Consider the following 12,583-nt stretch of genomic DNA (forward strand, 5'->3'; position numbering starts at 1 on the left):
AGGTAAACTATACTGATAGTATAGAAAACCTTCAGAGTATTGATGTATCTACTCAAAATAATTCTCTTATCATAGTTATCTTTATCAGCAGCAGCTAATTGGGTTCCACATTGGATGGCAATTTAATGACCCTCTAAGCCTCATCATACAACTTTTTGCCAACAATGTTTAGAGATAATTAATCTCTAGATATCCAATATCTGTATAAAGGTTTTAGTAGACACAGTTACCTCTTCTTTCTCTGTTGCCCCTTTACTTATTTTCCCTTTACTAACATGTTGCTTTACCTTGACATATCAACTTACGAATACATTTATTTGTACAAAAACCACTATTTTGTCCTGGATTGTTCAGGAACAAGGAGAAAGCATTCCAACAACGACAACAAAAAATCCACACTGAAGTAATTCGTAAGGAAACCTGTTCTTCCCTGCTTACTGCAGCACTGCTCACAATAGCCAAGCTATGGAAACAACCTAAATGCCCCCAAACAGACAAATGGATCAAGAAGATGTGGTATATATACAAAATAGAATACTACTTCACAATCAGAAGAATAAACTCATGCCATTTGCAGCAACGTGGATAGGGCTGGCAAAATAAGGCAGAAGGAGAAAGACAAATACCAGGCGGTGTCACTTATATATGGAATACAGAGAAACCAAACAAAGCAAGAGATAAAGTCAAACTTAAAAACTAACCTTCAAAAGCTGACCATAGAACTGAGGCATCCAGAAGGGAAGGAGAAGGGAGCAGAACAAAATACTAACAATGATGTAAACCAATGGTACTTCAATAAAAAGTTTAAATTTTAAAAAACAAAACAACAAAACTCCACACTGGAAAACAATTTCTAACAAATTTGTACAAAGTAACTTTTTTTTATTTTTTTGTGAAAGTTTGCCGCTTGACTCAGTTTATTTGACTCTCAAATGATCTCTTTTTCACAACTAAATAATAAATAAAGTGTCGCACCCCCTTTCAGTAGCTACCTTTCCTATGCGGAAACCAATGCTATTTAGGTAATGTTTCAATTCATTATTATATTGAATACAAATTTGGGGGATTTTTGTTGTTGTTATTTTTTGTTTCAGTAGAGTTTTCCTGGTAAGGCAGAAAGAGGGAAAACAAAAGATTAAAACAAACCAGTCTACTGGGAATGGATCTGATTGAGTTCTTCAGTTGCCTTAACAGAATCTACCCAGAGATATTGTTATATATATTTTTTCTTTTTTATATATTAATTTTTTAATTTTTTACATCACTGTTCATTTTTAAACAATATTTGCTTCCCCCCACCCCCTCATGTGTAGTCCCCATAGAGTTTCCTTCACCAATGCACCCGTGCACCATCACCTCAGTCCCCTGTGCTCCTCCCTCCCTCCCTCTGATCCCTCTCCCTCCTCCTCCCCTGCAGGATGTCTCTGTTTTATAATTGTTTGTTTTTGCTTTATTGTGCTTTGTACTGTTATATTTTTTTACACTGATGTCTTATTGGGTTCTCCTATATTCCTGCTATAAGTGAAACCATCCGATATTTTTCTTTTTCCTTCTGGCTTATTTCACTGAGCATAATTCCTTGTAGTTCCATCCGCATTGCTGCGAATGGCATGAGTTTATCTTTTTTGATTGCTGAGTAATATTCCATGGTGTATATAAGCCACATCTTCTTGATCCAGTCATCTATTTTGAGGCATTTGAGTTGTTTCCAGGTTTTGCCTACTGTAAATAGTGCTGCAATAAACATAGGGGTACAGATGTTCTTTTGAATCAATGTTTTTGTGTCCTTTGAGTAGATCCCTAGCAGTGGAATTGCCAGGTCAAATGATAGCTCCATTTTCAGTAGACTGAGGAACCTCCAGACAGCTTTCCATAGTGGTTGGACCAGTTTGCACTCCCACCAGCAATGTAGGAGTGTTCCTTTTTTACCACATCCTCGCCAACATTTGTTGTTGCTTGTTTTCTTTATATGTGCCATTCTTACTGGTGTTAGGTGGTATCTCAGTGTGGTTTTGATTTGCATTTCCCTGATAATAAGGCATGTTGAACATTCTTTCATATGCCTGTTGGCCATTTGCATTTCCTCTTTGGAGAAATGTCTTTTAAGTTCTTCTGCCCATTTCTTGACTGGATTGTTTATTTTGTTTTTGTCAAGTCATGTGAGTTCTTTGTAAATCTTTGTGATCAGTCCCTTATCAGTTGACTGGGGTGCAAAGATTTTTCCCAATCAGTGGGGTGTCTGTTTTGGTTGTCTCTTTTGCTGTGCAGAAGCTTTTCAGTTTGATGTAATCCCAGGTGTTTATCTTTTCCTTGACTATCTTTGCTTTGGGTGATGAGTCTTTAAAGATGTTATTGCGATGTATGTCTTATAGTGTTTTATCTATATTTTTTCTATATGTTTTATGTGTTGCAGGTCTTATGTACAGTTCTTTTATCCATTACCAAATAACTTTTATTCAACAAATTCTAATTTCTGTTAAATCTGCAATTCAGCTATCATTCAGAATCCAAGAGTCTACCTAATTCAGTTTAAAAAGCAAGCTTTCTAGTCTTCTGCTGGAACATCTTTCTTTGGCCCATTCAGCCAGTCCAGGCAAGGGAAGATTTGGTTTTGTCCACCACCCAACCTGAGTGCATGCAGGAGGTGAACAGGTATGCAATATTTACAATTAAGAAGGATTTGCATTAGTGTATACTGAGGGGCTTCCTACACTCATAGACATAAGGCAAGAAGTGTTCTTTCTCAGGAGAGCCCTCACATATTCTGTGAAAACTGTCCTTTCTGACCTATGACAAAGCCCATCACTTGATCATGACATACAGAAGGCTGAACAATAGAGCCTAGTTGTGTTGCCCAATATGACAGATAACAACCACATGTGACTGTTAAAATTCAAATCAATTAAAATTAAATACAATTTATAATTCAGTTATTTAGTCTCACTAGCCACATTTTAAGTTTGATAGCCACATGTGCTAGTGGCCACAGCAGTGGGCAGCACAGAGGTCATTTTCCATCATCACAGAATGTCCTATTGGACAGCACTGCACAGACTTCTCAGAAGGTTCTGCTCTCTACTTGGGAGAAAGAAAATGAAACTTCAACAAGTCCTGCTGGACTAAACAACAATTGTATTTGCATCTCTGTTTTTCATGGTAACTTTCAGTGCCCATGCCCAAACTGGAAACAATTAGGTTAATGTTCCTCCATTTCAAATTTGCCTGCTTGCACTGCACAATTTCACTTCTTCAAGCTTTGCCTTTCAAACATGTTTATTGCTTTCCCTGGGTCAGTCTGGTTGAGACTACCCCCCAGAGTTCCTTATGCTTTTATCAGATCAATATGGCTTTTGCTATATTTTCTCATCATAACAATACATTTTTCACTTGGAAAGATTCTTCTCATAGACTCCATATACTTTCATTCAGAGGAAGAGGAAGTGAGCACTTAATAGAATTCCAGATCAAACATTTTTCAGAATCCTCTCTTCTCCAACCAGATCTACCCCAATAATAAGTAAATACTTAGTCGTAATATTTCGATGTACTAAGAAATAAATTCACAATTACATAACAGTCAAACATTTCCCTTAAGTTCCTTGACCTTGACATGAAGAAAACATTAAATTTCAGATTGTGTTCTTTTAGGCAAGGACTTCTCTTATCCAAATATACCTTTTGAAGCTGCTAGAAAGGACTTGCTGATAAATGCTTCAACACTATGCTTTATTAAAACAAGTTATTTCTGTTGTTTACTATGTGGTTAGATCTTGATGAAAAGCAGATCTTCAGCAGTGCATTTTTGTACAAATTCCTTACCTTTCTGTTTACAAAAAGAAAGTGAAGACCTTTCAGGGCTATTTGTCACAGTGCCCTAGTAGCCAACAATGCATACTGCCAACCGTGGAAGGTCTCACTTCCTATTTAACTTTCCTAGAAGCATAAGAACTGTCTAAAAATGCAAAGGTCTCCATTTAGCCTTTCCTTATTCTATTCGGCTCAGTCCCAGTCAGATGATGAGTGTGCTGGACAATAACGTCCTCAAGTGGGCTTGGAATCATCCTGCACTCACAGAGGGTAATCTAAGAAGACTCTGCAGGACAAATTAGTTATCTACTTCACTCAAAACCTTCATTAAGGCTTAGAACATTAAGATAGTTTTGCCCCAACCCCTGGCACGAATGTGGAATTGTTCTCAGGCATACTTATTTCCTTTTTATCCAAGGTGAGATTCATTTTCACTTAATCATTAACAATATTTCCCAGCCCTTGGCTGAGGGATTCCAGATCACAAATGCACATAAAAGCTCAACTTACTAGTAATGGTGAACTTTAAAATCATTATTATTAGTAGAATTTTCTTTTAAATCCTTGTTTAAGTGTTTGTAACAAAATCATCCACTAAAGAATTAAATAGCCTCTCCACTATCCTATGATGATTATGCTACTGTCCATTTTGATTGAGGGAAATTCTTTTGGCAAAATTTTTTTGATATATTTCTTAGAAATGCATTACTGTAAGCATTTTACACATTTCTTTATATATGCAAGGATTATTTTGTCCATTTTACAGAAAAAAGAAATGTGACCAACCTCAAGTTGTACTCTGTCAACCATGGAAGCAAAAGTGCTCCTGACTCAGGAGGGCATATGCTTTAATGGAGATCTCTTACCCCAACCACTTTAGGATATTCTGACCATCTTAGAGAAATACTAGGATAGTTCCTCAGGAGGAAAGTTCTTACTCATTTCAGAATAAGCCAAAATTGTGTTAGACACTTACAATAACCAGAAACAGTGACAGGAGAGGAACTAGAACATATCTGGCAATCCTGAATGCATAATTCTGACTTTCTTGCTGATAAGTCCACTATTTTCACAACTCTCACTTTTCTAGGAAACGTCTGCAGTCATGAAGCTCTCTGCCTTCTCTCTTTTCCACATTCAAGAAATATTACTGAACAGATATCTCAGGACACATTTTCAATTCCATTATATCCCTCAACTCAACCAGGCCATCCAAATCACCAATTATTGCATAGACATGTTTTCCATCTGACCGAAAATTACTCACATAGAAGACATTCAGTTATTTAAAATAGCCAATAAAACCTATCCGAGAGAAGTCAAGTGGTAGAGGACAATGAGTCTGGTAGAAGAAAACAGCTGGAAAGTGAAGTCATTGCAGAATAGATCAAAGTAGGGAGTTACTGCCCCTGGGTGTTAATGACACTTAGTCACAAGAAGAAGCCAAACCAAAGCCTAGTAGAACTTGCATGTCTCCTGTGACTCAAGTGTAGGAAAGGACTGTCCAATTGCAGGAAGCTCCTGGGGACCAGTGGCTGGGTTTGCACACAGAGCCTTTTCAGGTCTCCTCTGGCAGTTACTTTCTATTGCCTTAGAAAGTGAAGGGCAAAAGTCAAGTTAGTTTGCTCAAAAAACCCAGGGAGGAAATTTAGATCTTGAAGCCAAATGTACATGATCCTCTTCCTTAAAGGTTATTTATAAAGACAGTTTGGGTCTAAGTGCTGCTTTGTTGCTGTTCAAAACATAGCAACCACCTGCAAGTTGGAAGAGGCAATGACACTAATAACTCGTAATCCTCACAGAGGTGATCTGGTCACTTGCCAGGTCAGCTCAAATTGACTGTGACCAGGAGGGGAAAAAAGGGCTTTGGGGGATGTCAAGAACAGACTTTGCTGCAAGTGAGAATCTGAACAATTATTTATCTAAACATTCTTATGCAGAATAGCTGTACTGCTTTCTTACTTGAAGACTTGCCTAGATAAATATATCAGAAAGCATCAAATCCCACCTCAGCCATATTTTATTCTAGCCTACATACATTGCCAAAATTTTAGGAGATAACTATGCATACAATTATTGCGCAGAGCCTTTAACTAAGAAGCAAAGGAAAAGAAAGATGAAAGAATTTAGAATCTTGTGGCTGATTAAGTAACAGCCAACATAAAGTTTGCTTTCCAATGTCAACTAAGTACAAACTCTGTCTTCCTGGATGAAAGTGCAGCTTGGACTAGACGCTTCACACTTAGATGCTTTTGTCAACAGATCTTAGACAAGTGAGGCAAGTAATTAAGAGGGAATGAAATTCACCTATCAAAATCTTGAGTGCAGTGAGAAAAGGGAGGCAGCAAAAAGGAGATACCTCCTTTTGGTGATAGTGACATGCAGTGGAACAGGATGTAACAAATGCCAGAAACAAAGAGGTGAATAAATAGGAGCAGGTGCCTAGGTGAGGTGAGGTGAGGCATACTGCCTGACCACCGGCCCACAACAGACATGCACATGAGAGACCTGTCAGAAAATTCAGAAGAAGACATGTTCCAGTGCAAAGATAAAACTGACGTAGAAAATGGAAGGAATCAGGCACCAGATCACCTCACCTGCATGGTATGCAGGTGTGTCTCAGTGGCTTCCGTGAGTCCCATCTGAATTCAATCCACAGCTCTTGCCATAGGGAACCAACTAGTTACTGACAGTTGATTTACTTTATTAGACACAATACTTTCAGCTGCCAAGCGGGAGCCAGCAAACAGAACCAGAAGAGTGGTTTCTGCAATCTAGCAAAAATCCTACATGCTCGCACACACTGTTAAAGGACACAATAGCTTTTTTCCCCAAGAACAACCTAGATATATATCTGCTCACACAAATTAGCGTAGTATCTCCACTAATTTGAAAACAAGTTACATTAAAAAATGCCCTTCACTATGATTTATAAAGTATTTTTATAAAGAGCACTCTAGGTGATGAAATATCAGTAATGATTTCAAGAGATACAAGAGAAACAATAGCAGGTCTAGGCAGATGAACAACAGCACAGAAATGCATTACTAGAGAAACAAATGAGGAGTGAACATAAAGCAGACAGAAAGTAATAATGACCTCTAATGTCAAAAACAAGAGAAAATGTGAACATATTCCTCACTGCTATTTCAGGTGTTCTGCTAAAAGTCACTGTGAAACAACTGTATTTTTTTAAAAGCACAAACTGTAATATTCCTCATTAAAAAGTTTCGTTTTACTCCCAGACTTCAAACTATACTACCAGCCATAATCATCAAAACTGCATGGTATTGGAACAAGAACAGACATACAGACCAATGGAATCGAATAGAAAATCCAGAAATAAACCCACATATTTATGGTCAACTAATCTTTGACAAAGGAACACAGACTATGCATTGGAGCAAAGAAAGTTTGTTCAATAAATGGTGCTGGGAAAACTGGGTTGCTACATGCAAAAGAATGAAGCTTGACCACTACCTCACACCATACACAAAAATCAACTCAAAATGGATTAAAGAACTAGACATAAGACCTGAAACCATAAAATACATAGAAGGAAATATAGGTGAAACACTACGTGATTTGCATATCAAAGACATCTTTACAGACACATCACCCAAAGCAGTGATAGTGAAGGCAAAGATAAACAGCTGGGACTACATCAAATTAAAGAGCTTCTGCACAGCAAAAGAGACAATAACAAAAACAAAGAGAAACCCCACCGACTGGGAGAACATTTTTGCACCCAACACTAATGATAAAGGACTGATCACAAAAATCTGCAAAGAGCTGATGAGACTCAACAACAACAAAGAAAATAACCCAGTCAAAAAATGGGCAGAAGAGCTAAAAAGAAACTTCTCTGAAGAGGAAATGCAAATGGCCAACAGGCATATGAAAAAATGTTCAACATCACTTGCAATCAGGGAAATGCAAATCAAAACTACCATGAGATACGATCTTACACCAGTGACAATGGCACATATTAAAAAATCTAGCAACAACAAATGTTGGCGAGGTTGTGGAGAAAAAGGAACTCTTCTGCACTGTTGGTGGGAGTGCAAACTGGTCCAACCACTATGGAGAGTTGTGTGGAGATTTCTGGACCTACTAAACATAGAGCTTCCATATGATCCAGCAATTCCACTCCTAGGTATTTACCCAAAGGACACAGAAACATCAATTCAAAAGAACACCTGCACCCCTATGTTTATAGCAGCACTGTTTACAATAGCTAAGCTTTGGAAACAGCCCAAATGCCCAAAAACAGATGACTGGATCAAGAAGATGTGGTACATATACACCATGGAATATTACTCAGCATTCAAAAAAGATAAACACATGCAATTTGCAGCAACATGGATGGCGCTGGAAGGGATCATGCTCAGCGAAATAAGCCAAAAAGAAAAAGAAAAATACCGGATGGTCTCACTCATAGCAGGAATCTAGAAAACTTAAATAAGGGACCAGGAAAAAGAATAACTATAAGAAAGTGAAAATCAAAATCAACAAAAAACTATGAACCAGAGACACTTTTTGGGGGGTGGGGGCCGGGAGGGGAGGGATTGGGGTCAGAATGGGGCATGTGCAGTTGTATGGGGGAATATAAAAATAAAATTTATTATTTAATAAAAAAAAAAGTTTCATTTTAATACTCCTCCCTGTAACACTGATCACACTTTATTACATCTGCATGCTTCATGGCCATCTTCTTTGCTGGGTGTTGTGCTCTATGAGGTCAGGATCCTTGTTCATTTGTCTGCCACCTTATTTCTAGTCCCCAGAAGATTGCCTGACACTATAAATGCTAAATAAATAATTTTTGGAGTGAGAAAAAAAGGAGAGAGGAAAGAGTGAGGGGAGCAGAGGGAGGGGAAGGGAGAGAAGTGAGGGAGGGAGAAGATGAGGGCATGATACGTCATTTTTAGTAATAATCGTAATATCTAATGCCTAAATAGTATAATTCTATCTAAATACAGTAATTTTTTAAATAATTTGAGAGAACATCCATTGCTAGGTAGTGTAATGTAAAAAAACATTGTAAAACTTAAAAAAAATAAAAGCTCATGAGGGATTTTAACTTATCAAGGAGAAGACTGAATTCTAAGCACTGGGTGAATGATTTAACTAAATGAATTTACTGAATGACATGATATGAGAGTCAATAAAGATAAATATAAGCTAGCTTGGTATTAACTCATAATGTAGAACCTCTCCTCTTTATACTTCTGGGGAGATCTTGTAAAAGAATAAATTCCTATTACGAATACAGTCCTTATTCTAGGGCAGTGGTTTTAGGGTAAAATAACTTAGCCCAAGAAAATTGGGGGTTTAGTCCTAATAGTCCCATATACCAACTTTATTACAGTTTTCACCTGTGAAGTCAAAGTAGTAAGTCAGATCATTTCTGAAATTTTGAATGATAAATGTCTGTGATTGTAGGACTAAGCTTTATATTTTAGTGAACGATGATGATAAATAAATAGTATGTTCACATACAGAAATTTGTATGATACTAATTTTCTGTGTTTGTTAAGGAAGTTATAAAATGTAAAATTTTAAATATAACAAAGTAGTTGAACAAAGGTTTTAACTATGTTTTTATCTCTCAGTTTTACATAAATTGTTCTAAATGTGAATTTTTTCCCCCAAAATCAGTTTAAGCAATTACATTTACCTGCTTGAAAAAAACTACTCAGTTGAACGAGAAATGTTAGGCATGGATAACAGAATTATGTAACTAATATGTAGCTTCTAAAAAAAAAACAAAAAGTGTCAGACAAGATGGTTCCATGGATGCAGTGGTTGCTCTATGATTACCACAGAACTGCCACGTACCTGGCAAAGCACTGATGGAGTTACACATCACCTTAATTCTCACCACAATCTTTCAGAGTAGAAATTCTTACTTCTATTTCAAAGATAAGAAAACTGAGGTTTAAAGTGCTTCAGTAACTTGATGATGTCCTTAGAGTGGTAATAAGTGGTAGAATTAGACTTTGAATCCAAGTCTAACCCTGTGCTTTTCACTAATGCTGTATGATGCCTTCACACTTGCTCACATGCTCCAACTTAATGAAAAGAGAAATGTCAAAGTAACAAAATCCAAATTGTTCTGTAAGATCTGTTGGGAATTGAATATTTCCTGGACCCAGATGCTTCAGGGTGAGGCAGAACTCAGAGCCACAGTTATACAGCTATAAATCAGCTAAGGACATTTTAGTTAATGTGGTAACTAACTTAATGCTTTCAAATTGCTCATGTAATGGAGCTATTGTTGCGAAGAACCACATTCTCAACTGAAGAAGATTATTAGGTTCTGATGGGAAAACCTACCCATTCACATAAATACATACTCCAATACACTCTGAGCTGATGTCAATAGGGTCTAGACATGGGTTTGCACAATCCTGCATGTGATGAGGGGGTAAGAATTATTGACACCAATAATGAAACAATGAATACAAGCTAATCAGGATATCACTTAACAAGTAATGTACATAAGCAATAGGAGTACTCACTGTATTTTAACTTTTCTTCCCAGTTGACTAAACACTTTTTGTACTATCTCAAAATGGGCGTACAATCTTAAAAATTTAAAAATTGTTGATTGGATGGAGGTAATTTTTTTAAAGGTAATCTAATCCAAAAATCTCATTTTCCAAAGTGAAGAAACTGAGTCCCACAGGAGTTAAGAGCCTAGTCTCATGTCTCTCCTATAGTTAGTCGCAGAGTGGGATCGAGAACTAGATCTCTATCACTCAATTTCCCCTACCATCCTGTGTGGCTAAAAGATAAAATTGGCATATAAAGATTTCTTAAATTGAGCCCACCACATTTTGTATTTAATTTATATATATTTACATCATTCTTTATTTTTGTACAATGTACAATGTGTGCTTTCTCCTCTCAGACAGTAATCCCTGTAAAATTCCCACCACCGATTCACCCGTGTACCATCACCATAGTCCCTTGTGCTCTTCCCTCCTGTTTTGATCCCTCCCCCCCCCCCCCCCCGCCGTAGAGTGTCTCTGATTTATAGTTGCCTGTTGATTTTGGTTTAGTTATTATAATTAGTATTATTTTTTCTTTTCCTGATCCCTTATTTGGTTCCCCTATATTTTTCCTACAAGTGAAACCATCCAATATTTTTCTTTTTCCTTCTGGCTTATTTTACTGAGCATAATCCTTTCTAGCTCCCTCCAAGTTGCTGAGAATGGCATGAGTTTATCATTTTTGATTGCTGAGTAATATTACATTGTATGTATATATACCACATTTTCTTGATCCAGTCATCAATTTTTGAAGCATTTAAATAAATGTGATTTCCTAAAGGCCTAGCAAAATGTAAGTAAAAATTTATTAAGGGAAGAGAAGTAAAGTTACTTCCAGATATCAGCAATTTATTCCTAACCCAGACTCATGATTAAAAAATGAGGAAGTCAAAGTGAAGAGTTCCCATTTCTCAAAAATTTCCTAGAAAGGAATTTTACACCATCTCCAACTTTATAACACTGTTACTTCAATAAGGAGATTAATTCTCTTTTGCAATCAAACATTACAAAGAAAGTGTGGGTCTTGTTCAATGTACTCTGGGTGAACACAGGGTTCTTGCCATACCGCATTCAAGAATACATGGGATACAAACAGACTAATGTCTGCAAAGCCCTAGACTGGCAAATAAAGCATTTATCAGACTATTTCTTGGTGGCACTTCCCATGAATTTATATTCACTAGACTCCTCCCTGTTTTACAGTTTGGGGCCAAACAAGCAATCCTGATTTCAATCACTCGCTCATGCCTCCTACCTGACATTCCGCACAGTCCAGATCCTTTCACAATTTGACTCAAATATCCTAAAAGTTCAGCTGCAATTCGATCTTGGTTTGCAAATCTTGGAAAAGGATTTTACTGGTTGCTCCAAGTACCCACCCCACTCCTGCCCCAGCTGGCAGCTTGCTTTCTCCTCCCACTCAGGACAACCTATGAGCCCAGCACTACTGTGTGAGCGTACCACCTGCCCCTCCCCAAGTCAGGGGCCAGGGTCACATCTCCTTTCCCAAGTTCCAGGTCTACCATTGCCTGATGTTGATCACCAAACCCCAGCAGGAAAATAAAAATCTTAGGGTCAAATATATATGTAAGAGGTGTAAACCTAAACCCCTAAATTATATATTGCATTGCAAACCAATTGTACTTCAATAAAACAATTTTCTTTTAATCTCTTGGTCAGTGAAAAGTTCTACAGCATCCTCCAACTTGGCCAGGCTACTCTTGGACTCCCTTGTCAGACACCCCCACAGCATTCTTACACATGGTAGCACCTTAACAGGATTGTCCTAAATACCTTTTAGCTACTCTTCACTATTGCTTGTGCCCTACAGCATCATGGGATGAGAAAGTCTATAAACTCTATCACATTTATCTTATTATTTATTTAGGGCCTTACAAAAAGTTAAAATGTTTTTTTCTATAGTATCTCTCTATACATAAAGAATTCCGTTAGGGATATTTCAACACCTAATTCTCTTTTCAAAATATAATCTGCTCTCTTTTCAAATTCATAAGTATATTTGAACCAAATCCCAAAGTGACTTTCTAACTGTAATAATTCTAAAATTCTTGGTAAATTAAGCAAGTGAAAATAACAAAATTTGGGGCATGGAGGGTAAAGACTGCTATAACTTAAAAAGCATAAAAATGCTATAGCAAGTAAAACATTTTGGTATTAACATAAAACTCAGTAGATGAAACACAAATTTTTTTAATGTA

This window comes from Talpa europaea (assembly GCF_964194135.1).
Source record: "Talpa europaea genome assembly, chromosome: 3".
Taxonomy (NCBI): Eukaryota; Metazoa; Chordata; class Mammalia; order Eulipotyphla; family Talpidae; genus Talpa; species Talpa europaea.